The sequence below is a fragment of the Pinus tabuliformis genome, chromosome 8 (assembly GCF_031772625.1).
Source record: "Pinus tabuliformis cultivar Carrire ecotype Pingquan chromosome 8, CPIR1, whole genome shotgun sequence".
Taxonomy (NCBI): domain Eukaryota; kingdom Viridiplantae; phylum Streptophyta; class Pinopsida; order Pinales; family Pinaceae; genus Pinus; species Pinus tabuliformis.
In genome coordinates, this window is record NC_142294.1 from 437,728,739 (window position 1) to 437,743,663 (window position 14,925).

The 14,925-nt window shown below is 38.5% G+C and overlaps 1 pseudogene; it reads right to left on the reverse strand.

The window, feature by feature from the left end:
* LOC149235932 (cellulose synthase-like protein E6 pseudogene) overlaps positions 1-13,129 on the reverse strand; it is a 57,711-nt pseudogene extending 44,582 nt beyond the window's left edge.
* Positions 13,130-14,925: the final 1,796 nt, after the last annotated feature.

The window sequence follows — 14,925 nt, forward strand, 5'->3', positions numbered from 1 at the left end:
TATTCGGTCCCACCTCGTAGCAAACTGGTGATTTCCTTCGATTGGAATCTACTAGGCAAACCTCGTCTACCGACTAGTATACCATTCCGCATCATTGCACAAGTATATAAAATGGTCATGGTCGGTACCATCATTGATGAAGGGGCTTCTGTGAGTATCCTTTCCTCAACTGCTTGGAAAGCGCTTGGTTCGCCATCGCTTATGCCTGAGATGAGAAATCTGACAGGCTTTGACAAAGGAACTAGTCGACCATTAGGGATCCTTCCCAATGTGCCCATAACATTGAGAAGGAAAACCGTTCATCTAAACATAATGGTAGTCCAAGGGCCTTTAGATTACAATCTACTCCTTAAGCGTAACTATATTTATTGCATGGGAGCTATTGTCTCCTCACTCTTTCGAGTAATGTGTTTTTCGCATGAAGGCAGAGTGGTCCAGCTCATAGACCAGCTTTCATTCCCCGGCTCACACATAGAAAATAGTCAAATGCCATCCCTAAATGGTATTTTCATGCAAGGAATGTCTCATCAGTCTCCAGTTCATCCACCTGAAGAGCGCGAGTGATTCGGGAGGACATGACTGAAACCCAGGGGGCATGCACCCTGGTCTGCTTCGACAGGGAAACTCTGGGTATAGGGTAGGTTTCCGTGAAGGATATATGACTAGTCTGATCCCTGTCCGTATAGGAATAGGGGATTAGACCGGATAAGATACCTCCGTTAAAAGATAGACCTTTCCCGACAGAACAAACGTTTTGTCTGCAAATTGAGGGGTAACCTAGAAACTCTACTTCACGATACCTGGGGGCATGCAAACCTCTTGTGAGCAAGCGAGAAACGACCAACTAATGTTAACTCTATGATTCCGCTGACTTCAACTACCTCGGTCGGGTGAGTGGTCAAATCAACCATTCATCTTTGCAGGGGCCACCATGGCACTGGCAAAGTAAAGGGAAAAGTTTCCTACCTAGCCTTGGTAGTGATCTTGGTAGTTAAGTAGAGGGGCATAGTTGGTCATTCCTAGCTTGCATGTGAGAGGTGTCGGAGTATAGTTTCGAATGGTGCGAGCTCCCTAAAAATTGAACCTATCGATGAGACATCCTTATTATACGACTGGCACAAGCAGTTTTTATGTGGAGTTCAAGCTCGTTAAAAATTAAACATAAGCAATGAGAAAATGTTTCCCCCAGAGTTTAAGTTCATTAAAAAATGAACCAATTTCTGGTAAATAACCATTGTGAATGCATTATCATCAGCTTTTGAGCCCCGGTCGTGTTCTTACCATCACCTCCACTCTGTTTTAGCCGATCATTCACCTCCATTTGATTGTTTACCCCTTTTGAGGAACAGCTGCAAAGAGTGATCCTGTTAACCATCCTTGTGACACTGCCGTGATTGGAAAATTCCAAACCTTACCTGGAATCAGCTGCTACCTGAAATTATCACTTGTTCCTTGAAAAACAAGTCTCCTTTAAGCTCTTTTCATCTGACTCGTAAAATATGAAAAGATTGCCGAGCAATTGGCCTCTCCAGCTCGTTAAAGCGACCGGAAGTGCTATCCCTCCTCTAGATTTTAATCTTTTTTGGACATGAGGAATTATTATACAAAAAGATCGAGCGCTTGTCTTGTTCGGCTCGTTAAAATTACCAAAAATTCATCCCTTTCGTATTATTTTATACTTTTTCGGACTTAAGGGATTATATAACGAAAAAGGATTATTGGAGTTTCCTTTACGTCCCTTTCAGACTCTCTAAAATTGAAAAGGACTGAGTTATCTTTGTCGTTAAACTCGTTAAAACTGAATAGCGACAAACTTGTCCATACAGACAAGAACGAGTTTCATTGTCACTAGGCTCGTTAAAATATAGCGACGGGTTTGCCTGAAGGGAAAATTATAGAACAAGCATATGTTATCCTTCTCAAGCTTGACAAAAATAAAGGGGTACTGGTCAGCAATGACTGGGGAAAAATTGGGAAGAAAACTTGAAGAAACTTTATTGGTAGCAAGTCTCTCTTGAACATGACACTTTCACTCCGCATCTGAGTCAGGTTGAGTTGTTCCGTTCACTGGTCATATCACCATTGGTCCATCACACCATCCATATTTGGGGTTAACGCTACCAATCCATGTCAGTGTGCCGGTATGTTCAAGAGAAGTCGCTCAGAGAATTCACCTGTGTCTCATCCACTGCAATACATTCATGTTCCATTCTTTCATGACCCCCACTCTGAACCCTATATCATCAGATCGTTTTCACCTCCAAAATCATTTACTCTGTTCCGTGTCATAGATGTGGGATTCATTAAGGCCCTCCTACGGCGGGTCGCTTCTTGTCGACATCAGCTCATTATCCAAGAAGTCGACTTAGGAACAACCCTTTCAGTGCTTTGAAGCTTGCATGTCTCAATGGAAAATTTCTCACTTCCGGTGACAGGTTTACATCAATGGCCTTCGACCGAAAGATTTTGCGCGGTGTTCGACGCCAAGTCTCTTATTCACACCACGCGAATTGTACTGTAGTACCTTGAGGGTCATCATCATTATCGGTGATTCCTCTCGCGCCTGTTAACAGCTTACATCATTGGCTGGTAATCAAGCGATGTCTTTCCATGTTCGACTCCAGAACATCTTTCACATGGATCGACTTGTACTCCGAGTGAAGATTGAATGAGTTTGAAGACCCCAGATCTAGTTTCATCCATCCAGGCTGCGATATATTCAGGAAAATAAAAACATCAAATGTACATTGTTGCTGCACAGACAATCATCACTATCAGAGCGAAGACACTAATCAAAATCCCAGAAGCTGACTCACCCCCCTATAATCATCTATATATGGATCCCTCATCCCAGAGATCCAGAGGCTGGAATTTTGTATCTTGTAAGGAAGTGTTGTTGGTTTCTTGTGGGAATATCATAGTGTTAGGTGATCTAAGCTTTTCATGAGGTGAAAGAAGGGCTTTCATGTTGGAGGATGACGCTAGGTCAGAACAATTAGTTGTAATCCTCTTTGCTATTCTTGATATTAATAAAGCTATTCAAGTTTTCCTCCACATTCTTGTATATTTGATGATATATGCATTTGTGTGGTCAATATACATCTGGTCCTATATTGTTTATGATTGTAGATCTCTGTTCTTCGATAGTATTATGCTACTTTGATTTCACAAGTGCTCTTCAACGTTGGGTAGACGAAGGAGAAGCAGCAAGGATCTGTTAGAAGGGAGAGGAATCGAGCAAGGAACCAAGCACAAGACTGAGGTTGGTGTCCTTCATTCTACTCTTATCTACTTTTCATAAAGGAAAACGAAAGTAGTTTTAGTTTGTTTGTTTCTAAGATAGCTACCAGTGTTAGTGGGACTAGCAGCTTCAAGTGGACACTGAATTTCCCGATAACAAACATCAAATTGCAGTGTGAGAATGGCTCAAAAGCGACGGATGCAACACTTTACAAACAGCGGGTTGAGAGTCTAATCTACTTAACCACCACCAGACCTGATTTGGATTATGCAATCAGTGTGCTAAGCCAATTTATGTCTAAGCCACTTGAAAGCCATTGGAATGCAACGAAAAGTGTTTTGAGGTATCTACAAGGTACTGTAGATTACAGTATTATTTACACTAACTCTTCTGATGTTAGACTGGCAGGATTTGCAGACTCAGATTGGGCTGGAAATGTAGATGATCGCAGATCTATAAGAGGTTATAGATTCATCATTGGATCCAAGGTGATCACGTGGAGCAACAAGAAGTAGAACACAGTCTCCTTGTCCTCAGCGGACGTAGAGTATCAACCCATGTGTGCAACAACTTGTGAGGCAGTTTGGTTGCGGAGACTTCTCCAGGATATTGGGGAAGCAAAGATAGACACAACAACAATCAGATGCGACAATCAGAGTTCAATCAAACTTGCCAATAATCCGGTGTTTCACAAAAACACTAAACATATTGATACACAATTCCACTTTGTCAGGGAGAAAGTGCAATCCAAAGAAATCCATTTGGAATATTGTAATACATGTGATAATGTTGCAGACATTTTCACTAAGCCTTTTGGAAAAGTTAAGTTTCAAATGTTTAGAGAGATGTTAGGCGTATTTGTGAACCCATTCTCCATTAAGGGGGAGTATTGAAGATAATGGAAAATATCCTAGAATAGGTTGAGTTGGTTCAGGGAACCTCAGGATAGGAATTAGTTTCTATTTCTTAGGATGTTGTTCTAATTTCCCTAAAACCATGTTTTATATTTAATGTGTAATGTGCATGAAAAATGTAAAGCATTCTGGAGAGCTAGACTCCCCTGGTTCAGACTTTCTTTCATAGCGCTGACCAGTGAATTTTATTTCTTTTAATACAACATTGTCACTTTTATCAAAAACTAGATAAATATAAAAATTGCTAAATAATTTTGATAAAACCCTGAGGAATTTTTTTGTAAATTGAAATTACAGCTTCAAAATTTTGAGTGCCACATATTCAAACAATTTTATTATCAAATTACAAAAAAGATTTATTTTGACCCACAGAAAATTTTCCTACCAACGGCACCGGATATCATAATTCCGAGCAGTTCACACATACGCATCATAACGACTATGTTGCGTAAGGCCACTCTCCGGAGAGCCATCATGATTCTGACAGCAAATATTTCAGCATCACACACCATCCCGTTTGTATCACTCCATCGAATTGAGACTCATCCCATTCGCCCATGAAATCTACGAAAGCATTTCCTCTCGACACTCCATCTGCTCTAAATCTGGCCTTTGAGAATTAGATTAGTCACAGTAAAGTGCGAGAAACTGAAGCCAAATTCCTCATTGTCTGTTTTTCCACTGCCAGACCTCTCCCGTTGTCCATTCTGTGATTCTGGAGCATTCAATCATGAACAGAAGTAGCAGCACGAGAAACTCTTGTTCGGAATCTGATCCCCTCTCTCAGCTTCATCGAATCGAAAGAAAGATCGAAGATATCATCAATCGTATGACCGCGAACATCGCCCTTGTCGATTACACGCTTAAGGAGACGCAGGGGAGGCTGAAAGAAACCGAGCAGAAAATTCTGAAACCTCATCCAGTGATGATGGGGTCGGGGACCCCAATTGAAGAAGAGAAGTTAAGCCCTGAGGAATGATCCTCAGACCCACAATAATTGCGTTGGCCTCCTCATCATCTAGTATCTGCTATTCTGCTGGTTTGAATCTTTGATCAGGGCTTTTGTATTTTCTGTCATAGATTTCCATGGTAATAGACCTTTGTTCTTAGTTTTCTATGATTACATGTAATAGTTTAATTCTCAATCAACAACTCTAATTACGCAGCAGAATTCTTATGTAATCCCTCAGCCTTTATTAAGGGTTTTTGCAGCAATATATGTAATTGCGTTATCAATTGAATTCACAAATAAATTTAATAGAGTGTTTGAATCTTGTTTTTAATGGTGGAAATAGATTTATCAATATCAACAAAAATCTCTGTAGTAACTAAAATTTTTAAATTCCAAAATCTTTAAATTTAACAATTATAACTTAAATTTCCCAAAATTTTTATAAAATTTTGTGAAAATCTTATAAAAAATTCTATTATTTTCCCAACAAATTTGAAACCTCTTTAAACTAAACCATATTATATTGCTCTTCCACAGAGGAGTATTCAACAATGTTCCTTGGGGTTTCCTAACATGTACTTGAAGGATTCTGTTGTAATTATTATAATTCTTCTAAATTCCCTTTCGAAAGCATTGGGAGCATAACTCCATTGTTGTGAATCTATGTAGAAAACTTGAAGTTAAATAGTTAATTTTTCTTATTTTTATTAGAGTTTTAAAATATTCCAAAGTTAGTTATTTAAATAAGAACGAGTTTAAATACTATTATTTAAAAAAAAGCACTAAATGTCACGCATAGTAAAAGGCTCAATTTTAATTTGAGAGAATAGGAATAGTTCCATCTACCTATCAAGTAGAACCCATTCGGTCCCTTCTAGCTACCAAGTAGAGCCCATTCAAAATCATAGGAATGGTCTTATCTAGCCACCAAGTAGAGCCCATTCAAAATCATAGGAATGGTCCTATCTAGCCACCCAGTAGAGCTCATTCAAAACTATAGGTGGTGTAACGCCACATCCAAAAACTCACTGCAATGACAAAACCAATGCCACCATCCATCATTGCATTCCATCATGAATAGCCTGGCAAGCACAAGTGCTTGTAAGGGCAATGACCATGGGTAAGGAGGGCTCCTATGGTCATTGCCTCCACTCATACATTAGTAAGGTTATTCAAGCCTAAGAATATTCCGAATTATATATAAATATTATAAACCTACGCACACACACACACATTTTGTTGGCTTTCTTGATATGGGAGTAAGGAAAAATTTCAAACTCAAAAGTATTGATTCCACAACAACATATATAAGTAAGAAAAATAGAGTAGCCTAAGAATTAATTCCAACCCCATTATATTTAGTAGGCTGTCTCAACCAATCAAGCTGCCCATAATGGCTATACATTAAAATGAAGCCTGGTTCCACTTATGGACTACTAGCCCTTGGTTATCCTTTGAACTCAAGATTTGAAAGGTGTCATCAATTTCATAGATTAGTACATGCAAGTTTGGTTCAAATGTTCTGTGATGACTAAGCTCACTTTGTCATTTTTTTGAAATTAAGATTTGACTTTAGTTTTCTTGCTTTCCAAAGAGAGATAAAACTACATAATCAACCCACATGTGGTCCTATGGTGGTTCCAACATCCACCATTCTACACATTCATAGTTGAATTAAACATTCTCAAGTTTCAATTGCACAAATGAATCTTTTACAAAGCATGATAGCACAAAACGATTTCATCTCTCTTTCATATATAGATGAAATAAGAGTAGCATTTTTTTCCATAAATGAAATCTCCATGAGTTCGCTCCAGTGAACTAAGGAAACCAGTCCAAGCTACCCATAATTCCTTAAAGCAGACACACCAATGACCTCAAGTCAATCAAAAGGTAATTGGCCCAGGCTTATTAACCATTACAACTGGCATCACTATCTTTGCTAAACATCTCATCCCAATAGTAGGACATCCACCATTCATTTATGCACATTACCACATTCCAAACCATTATAGTTCAACAAAGGCAAATTGGATCTACCAAATCATTTATGCATGTAGAAATTCACATGATTCATAACCATACAAACACCTTATTTTTGTACTCCAAATTTCAACATGTACGTAGCATGCAACTATTAACACTTGTGTGGAGAGGCCACTTAAATAATATATATAGGTTGGCTTCATTATCCATAGATTATCATTCATCCAACATTTCAATTCCTCATACATAAACTTAGGAATTATCATGCAAATGCATTTAAATGGATTTCCTATCCATGAGTTACATCATGCTAGATCTTACAATTGTAACCAAAGATTTCCATCCATGATATCTACCATAACATAGATATGTCATAAAAATCTACCTACCATAACATAGACATATCATAAAAATCTAATTAGAGAGTAGTTCCATTTGAGTTTATTCATTCAAAAGATTTGGTCATAGTAGAGACATTTCATTCCCTTAAACACAAGAACTGTAAACACCATTTATACATACATATATAACATGTAATGAGATAAGAAACATTTACCTGAATTTGTGAGTTTCCAAATTGGCATGGAAAATTGACTGTGAATGAGCCATTTTCCACCCAAGCATAGGCTCAATTGCACATCATATTTTTACAACTAGCCACCCTTGATCTAGGCTATGATACCACAAGGGGAATGATCATCACTCAAAGATTTGGTTGAGTGAAGGAGACTCTCTTTCACAAATGTAAAATAGTTTGGGAACTCTTCTTCCCCATTTAGTCTAAGGTCTCTACAATCTTTGAATACATCTGAGCTAGCTTGTAATCAAATGAGAGAAACCTTTCACTACTTGAAAACCCCTCAACTAATTCCTTTCCTCTTACTTCTCACAGTTTCCCATCACACATTAAATCACAAATACCTCATCTCAGTTAGGTTTTGAGGCTCTTATGCAACAAGTACTTGGAAAGTATAAATCAATCCCAATAAGCCTGTTGTTAGGTCCCTATACTACTAGTGTAACCCCTTATTATTATTAGTACAACCCCCTTCTTATATTGTTGTGCTCATGTAGTCCCCATATTGTTATTATTGTGCCCCATAAAAGCCCACTATTGTTATTATTGTGCCCTTACATTATTATTGTTATGTTGACTCTGATTATATTATGACCCCTTATATTCCTATATATAGAAAGGAGGTATTTTCATTTGTATCATCCAAGAATTCTTCATTTTTGTAATGTAAAGGAGGTTGCCCCCTCGAAGAGGCTTATTTCTAAGGTGTTCCTCTATCTTTTCTATCTTTTTGTGAGCTGGTTTCATAACATTTGGTATCAGAGCTGTAGATTCTAGGGTTTCGCTGCTCCAAACAGGTCATCGTGGAATTTTCACTATAACTTTTATTTTTGCGACGTTTCAGACGCTACAAAAAAAACCCATTTGGGTTGAAATTTTTCTAAATCTCGGGTCCAAAATTTAGATATTTTTGCACTATATTTGCGGAGATATGATCTGAGGAAGTTTGCCTTTTTGCAGACTCCTGAATTACATTCCAAATAGGTGACCTGGGGAAAATAGTCATAACTTTTGTTCTGAGCATCAAATTGAAATTTTTAAGAAGTTATAGAAAGAGGACGGACTGTAGTTTCTTGTCTATATTTTTCAAATCCTAAGGTCAAAACAGTGACACGTGGAACTTCATAAAAGTTCGCTCTTCTGAAAAGGTATATAATTAGGTCATCTTGGGAGATTGTGCATAACTCTTTCTTGGAGAATCTAAATTCGATCAGATTGGTGGCATTGGAAAGAGGACACAGAGGGATACTGCAGGTCGCAATTTCATAACTTAAAGATCCGAAAGTACAAAGTTATAGTCATTTCAAGATCGAGCTCCTAAAATTAAGAAAAAGCGAGATGAAGAAGTTTGATGGCAAGGATCCTGTAAAGTGGATATTATAGATGGAGAAATATTTTGATCTACATGGTGTACCACTGTTACAAAAGGTATGTATTGCATCTAATTATTTATAACTAAATCAATTTTTATGGTATAAAGGGCTTTGTTCTCGTAAACCACTTGTCACGTGGTCATGGAGGAAATGATAGCACATTATGAGGATACAAAGAGAAACACCTTCTTTAGCCAAATGATAAATCTCAAACAAAAGGGTTCAATGGCAGAGCACATTGAGGACTTTAAAAGATTGAATATAAGGGTAAATGATATTTCAAAGAAGAAAATGATTGATGTCTTCATAGGTACTTTAATGGATAACATTCAACATGAGGTTCGTCTTTGGGAACCTGATTCATTAGAGAAGGAATTCAGCTGGGCAAGAAAAATTGAAAGTGAAATTATGGAAATAAGGAATCCCACCACTCATGACTATAATTATGGAAGTGTTTTTTCTCCTAGCCTTCCACAACCTACAAGGGTGACACCACAACAATTGGAAGAAAAACGAGAAAAAGGGCTTTGTTACAATTGTGATAGAAAATGCATTAAAGGTCATAAGTGTGTTGAGAAGAAATTATTTTACATAGATTATGAAGAGGAGGAAGAAAAGGATCAAGAAACATCAAAAGAAGAGGATATGCACCAGGAACCAAACCCAAATAAAGAAGAAATGAATCTGACCATATCTGGTAATGCATTGGCCGGAATTACCACTCCTCAAACTATCAAGATAGAAGGACATATCAAGAAGAAAAATGTTCAAGAAGTGCAAGATGACATCGAGCATCAAGAAATGAATCTGACCATATCTTGTAAAGCATTGGAAGAAGTTACCACTCCTCAAACTTTAAAGATAGAAGGACATATCAAGAAGAAAAAGGTTCAAGCAATGAAAGATCACATCGAGCATCAACAACAAGTTCTCCAACTTTTAAAGGATAACACCACTTTGGTGTAGAATTGAATGAAACAACAGGTAGATCAACATCATAGTGAAAAAAAATTTGATGTAGGTAATTGGATATTTTTATGGCTACATCTCAAGCAAGCTATTTATGAGAAGGAAATGTTAGCAATACTACATGCACTTAAAAAGTGGCGACCTTACCCAATGGGAAGACACTTCAAGGTAAAAATGGATCATGATAGTCTTCAATACTTTTTAGAACAAATATTATCTTTAGATGAACTGAAAAAATGGGTCACAAATATGTTGGGTTATGACTTTGACATCATCTATAGAAAAGGGAAGCAAAATTTTGTTGCAGATGCATTCTCAAGAAAGGATGAGGATGTGGAAGCATTGTTTTGTGTTATTTCTATTATCCAACCATATTGGATAAATGAAGCAAGGGATGAATGGAAGAAGGACGACTAAGTGTGGCCACTCATTCAAAAGTTGCAGAAGATCCCAATTCAAACAATATTGCCAAAACTTGAAGAGGAAGTAAAAATCATATTGGAACCTAGAGCAGTCACAAAAACAAGAACCCGACAACTACGGAATCGATCAATTTCAAAGTATCTCATCAAGTGGAATAACTTACCAACTGAAGATTCCACATGGGAGGACAAGAATTTTATACCAAAGCATGAAGAACTACTCAAGTGTTGAGGACAACACATTTTGAAGGAGAGGGGCATGTTATGTCCCTATACTACTAGTGTAACCCCTTATTGTTATTAGTACAACCCCCTTATTATATTGTTGTGCCCATGTAGTCCCCATATCGTTATTATTGTGCCCCATAAAAGCCCACTATTGTTATTATTGTGCGCTTACATTATTATTGTTATGTTGGCTCTGATCATATTATGACCCCTTAGACTCCTATATATAGAAAGGAGGTCTTTTCATTTGTATCATCCAATAATTGTTCATTTGTGTAATGTAAATGAGGTTTCCCCCTCGAAGAGGCTTATTTCTAAGGCGTTCATCTATCTTTTCTGTCTTTTTGTGAGCTGGTTTCATAACACCTGTTGATAGTGTTGGCCTCGCCAACATGTCAAGGAATCTCCTTGGTAAGAAGTCCCAACGAGACTTCAGACCATTTGGAGTAGGAGTCCCAACAGTGGGTAGTAAAGTAGTTCCTTGACCGTGATAGCACGCAAAGGTAAGTATGATAACTCTATCGGAAGTAAGTGTGTGACCTTGCAGCAAGTCAAGTGAGATGCATGGGGGTTCTAACACATAGAAGGGAAAAATAAGTGTGTCCCTTAGAATCTTGTAATAGTACACAGCCTGAAAGGAACACACGAGCGGAATGACATCACAAGTTCGAAGCGGAATAGTCCACAATCCAAAGTGATGGTTAATACAACAACGCATTTTCAACAAGATTCATACAATTGCATGCAAAATAGTCCATGCACAAATGCGTAAGTTAAATAACATATATTTCTAAAGTAACTCGAATAGTTGAACTACAATAACAACATATGCATGAAAACGTGTTGGCTCAGTTATATTATTAAGTGAAAGCTCCATCCATACATACACCATTGACAGCCACTAGCCCCAATAGTGGAACATTACAATCAACACCACCTGCTCATCCAAAGAGATGTACTCACTCTACGTTGCGGAGAAGCCAAGGCTCGTCACAATACTCTCTAATCCTTCTCTAAGCAATGTCTAGCCAAAAGCTTGGCTCCCAAAATCCTGTACTATGAGATATGATGGTGCAATGCTAAAACTTAAAACAATATAAACTTCATTAAATTAAATCACACTCAAAACATGAGCATTACAAACAATTACATGACTATTTATTTAGAGGAGAGAAGTCTCTCGTATCTCTTCTAGAGAAACTTCCTGCTAGATATTTGGAGGAAGTTGAGAGTTATCCTCTCAATTTTAGGATTCTATCCTAACTTCCCTATCTCCTAACTAATTCTATAATGACTCACTAATTCTAGAAAATCCTAGATTCTTTAATAAAATAATTACATAAAAATTAAATATGAGACACTCCTGCATCATATGAGGTTTTATATATAACAAAGGGTGGGGTGACCCTTGACATTTCCCTCTGACTCTTTGACTACCCTCATGACTCTTCACATTACATAGTGATTGTTCACATTCCACTAAAGACACTTGGAATTTCACTTATAATATATTTACAAATAATAATACAATTTCCACATATACCCATGTGGGACAAAATAGGCTTGAGTCAACCTAACAAGACAAACATCATCACTTGGGGTCTTTGGGAAAGACCAACTTGGAAACATCCTCTTGATGGTCTTCGGTGAAGAATTGATACTAAGCTTGGTACTGCACTATTGTTTCACTGTACTATTTGGTGATGTCTTTCTCAAAACAAACTCTTGCCTCCATGGCTTCTGGGTATATGGTTTTGTAACCTCTGTCCAAATCATCTTGAAGCATGTTCAGCATTGTCCTGAGTGTGGCTGGACCACCAATGTAATTTTGCATGTTTTCTGTGCTCAGCTACAAGTCATCGTTGGTGGCCTCTCGCATCAATTGCTCTATGTACCTGTCGACCTCCAACGGGAGTTGGTTCTTCTTCATGGCTTGAGTGAGTGTTACGATTGAAGGGATCCTATGTGTCCTCACTATGAAATCCAAACTCTTGAACAAACTTTCATAGGAAGCCTCAATGATGGTGATGAGCAGAGGGAGCTGCTCATAATTCTAGATCAACATCTAAATATGTGCTTTGTCTAGCTCTGCCTACGGCTTCATTATCTTCTACAAGTAAAGTGGGGTTCCCTTGTACCTCATTGTCCATTCCTGTACATGCGTAATAGTAGCGTGGATGTCTTTGAGATTTTGGGCTATCTTCGCGCACTACTACTGAAAACCATATAGATGGACAACCACCTTATGCATGGTGACAAATCTGCCATACAATTTCCACATGGTGGTGTCAAGAGTCAATACTTCAGCAAGTATCGCTTTTCTCATCTCTACCATAGTGGATCCTATGAATTGTTATATCCTCTACCTAACCTCCTGCAAGTCCTCTTCCATTTGATCATTCTCTGCTAATAAGAACTTGACAGTTGAACTCATGGCTTCTGCATAAGCCTTAGAAGCATCAGCCATGGTAGCTTGATGTCTTTTAACATATGACATAATCACCCTTTCCTCTATGTGTGCAAGTGATGCATAATCATCACGGAGCTTCTTTCTTCATGCATGTACAATTCTTTTCTATGACTCATCAAATGACAGATTATACACATCCATCACTGATCATCATCAAGAACTGGTTCTAATTCTAGAGGTGGCGGAGACTGTGAGGTGATCTTGGATGTTCTTAGCATGAGGTCGGTGTCTTGGTCTAGTGGCTCTTGTTCCAAATCCATGTCCATTTCTTCAACCATCTGCTCAATGTGTTGAGAAAGTTCCCAAACCTGCACCTGCTCACCCTCTTCTTCATCTACTGGCTTCTCTGACTCCTCAACCTGTATAGGCACACCATGTTCTGTCACTACACCTTGCCTTTCCTTTTGTTCTTTTTTCTACTTCTCTTCCCTTTCTGTCCTCCTTAGCTCCTATTCTTCTTTCAACTTCTTTTCTGTCTCCTACAAATTTCTCTCTACATCCTCCAAGCTTTACTTCTCTCTCTTCATTCATTCTACACTCCTTTCGCATTGTCGCCTCTATGCCTTTATTTCCAACGTTAATTTCTCAACAAGAGGATATTATCTGAAATAGTAGCTTTTCTTGGCCTTTGGGTTCTCGGAAATATTCCTCTTTCCTTTGTCCTGCACCAGTGTGCTGCTCACTATTGTTGTTGTTGTTGCTTATCGTGGTGCTACTGCCTACAGAGCTGATTTCCATTCTAAAACCATGTTGACCGGTTCATTAAGCCTAGAGGAGTTGTAGAAATACCTTCAAGGGTCTTCCTCTGGCCGATGACTTTCCCCATGGATCCATGGATAATACACCTTTGCACAATGGTTCTTTCATATGCAGTCGGGATCATACATATTGAAACTCTTGGTTCCGAACTCAAACTTCTTCAAGTCGTTGGCTTTGGCATCCACATCCTTCAAGCTCTAGATCTCGTACAATCCAATCCGTAAAGGAAGAGCAAGCCATGGTTCCTTCTTCCTCCTGTGCAGTCCTGTTGATAACCATGTGGAGATGTGATACACAACCTCTTGCATGACCAACTTATGCATGGCAAACCTTGGTAGCACATGCAGAGGCTTCTCTCCACCAATCATCCTAATGAAGGTGCCAATGGGTGAGGCATTACAATCTGCAATGTTAAGTAATGCCTGCATCACTTCTTGGGACATGCAAAGTGGATCCTACTCAAAGATCATCTTGTAAACCGAGGTGATGAAGTGGTCAGATAGCCTCGCCATGACTCCTCGGTAACTGCACTTAGAAAGAAACTTACAATAGATGTTCACAACATCATCTTATGGTGTCCATGTCCAACCCATGCCACAAATCTGCTACTGGGCACAAATTGCATCAAGCAGGTATGTGGACATATAGAATCAAGTTTCCTCATCATTAGGCAGATTCTAGGCATTAGTCACATGCACTTTCAACTGAAGAGCCAACATGTCCGACCAGTTGAATGGCCTTCCTTCATTTTCCAACTGATCCAACACAACCACCCAATTTTGTGGAAAGATCTTCGTACTCTCTTGATTTTACAAGCAACATGCAAAGATGATCAATAATTGGCAGGCCTTCCTGAGTGACTTAGTCTTGTAGACCTGATTGGGTTTCGACCTAAACTTCGATGGCTCTTTTACCCAACGCTTCATGATGTCTCTAGTGTTCACATTGTTGTTGGGAGTATAGAAGAGTGCATCCATGCAGTTCACCGGCTGTGGTAAGTGATACATCTAATGATAGTTTTCCATCTTGAAGGT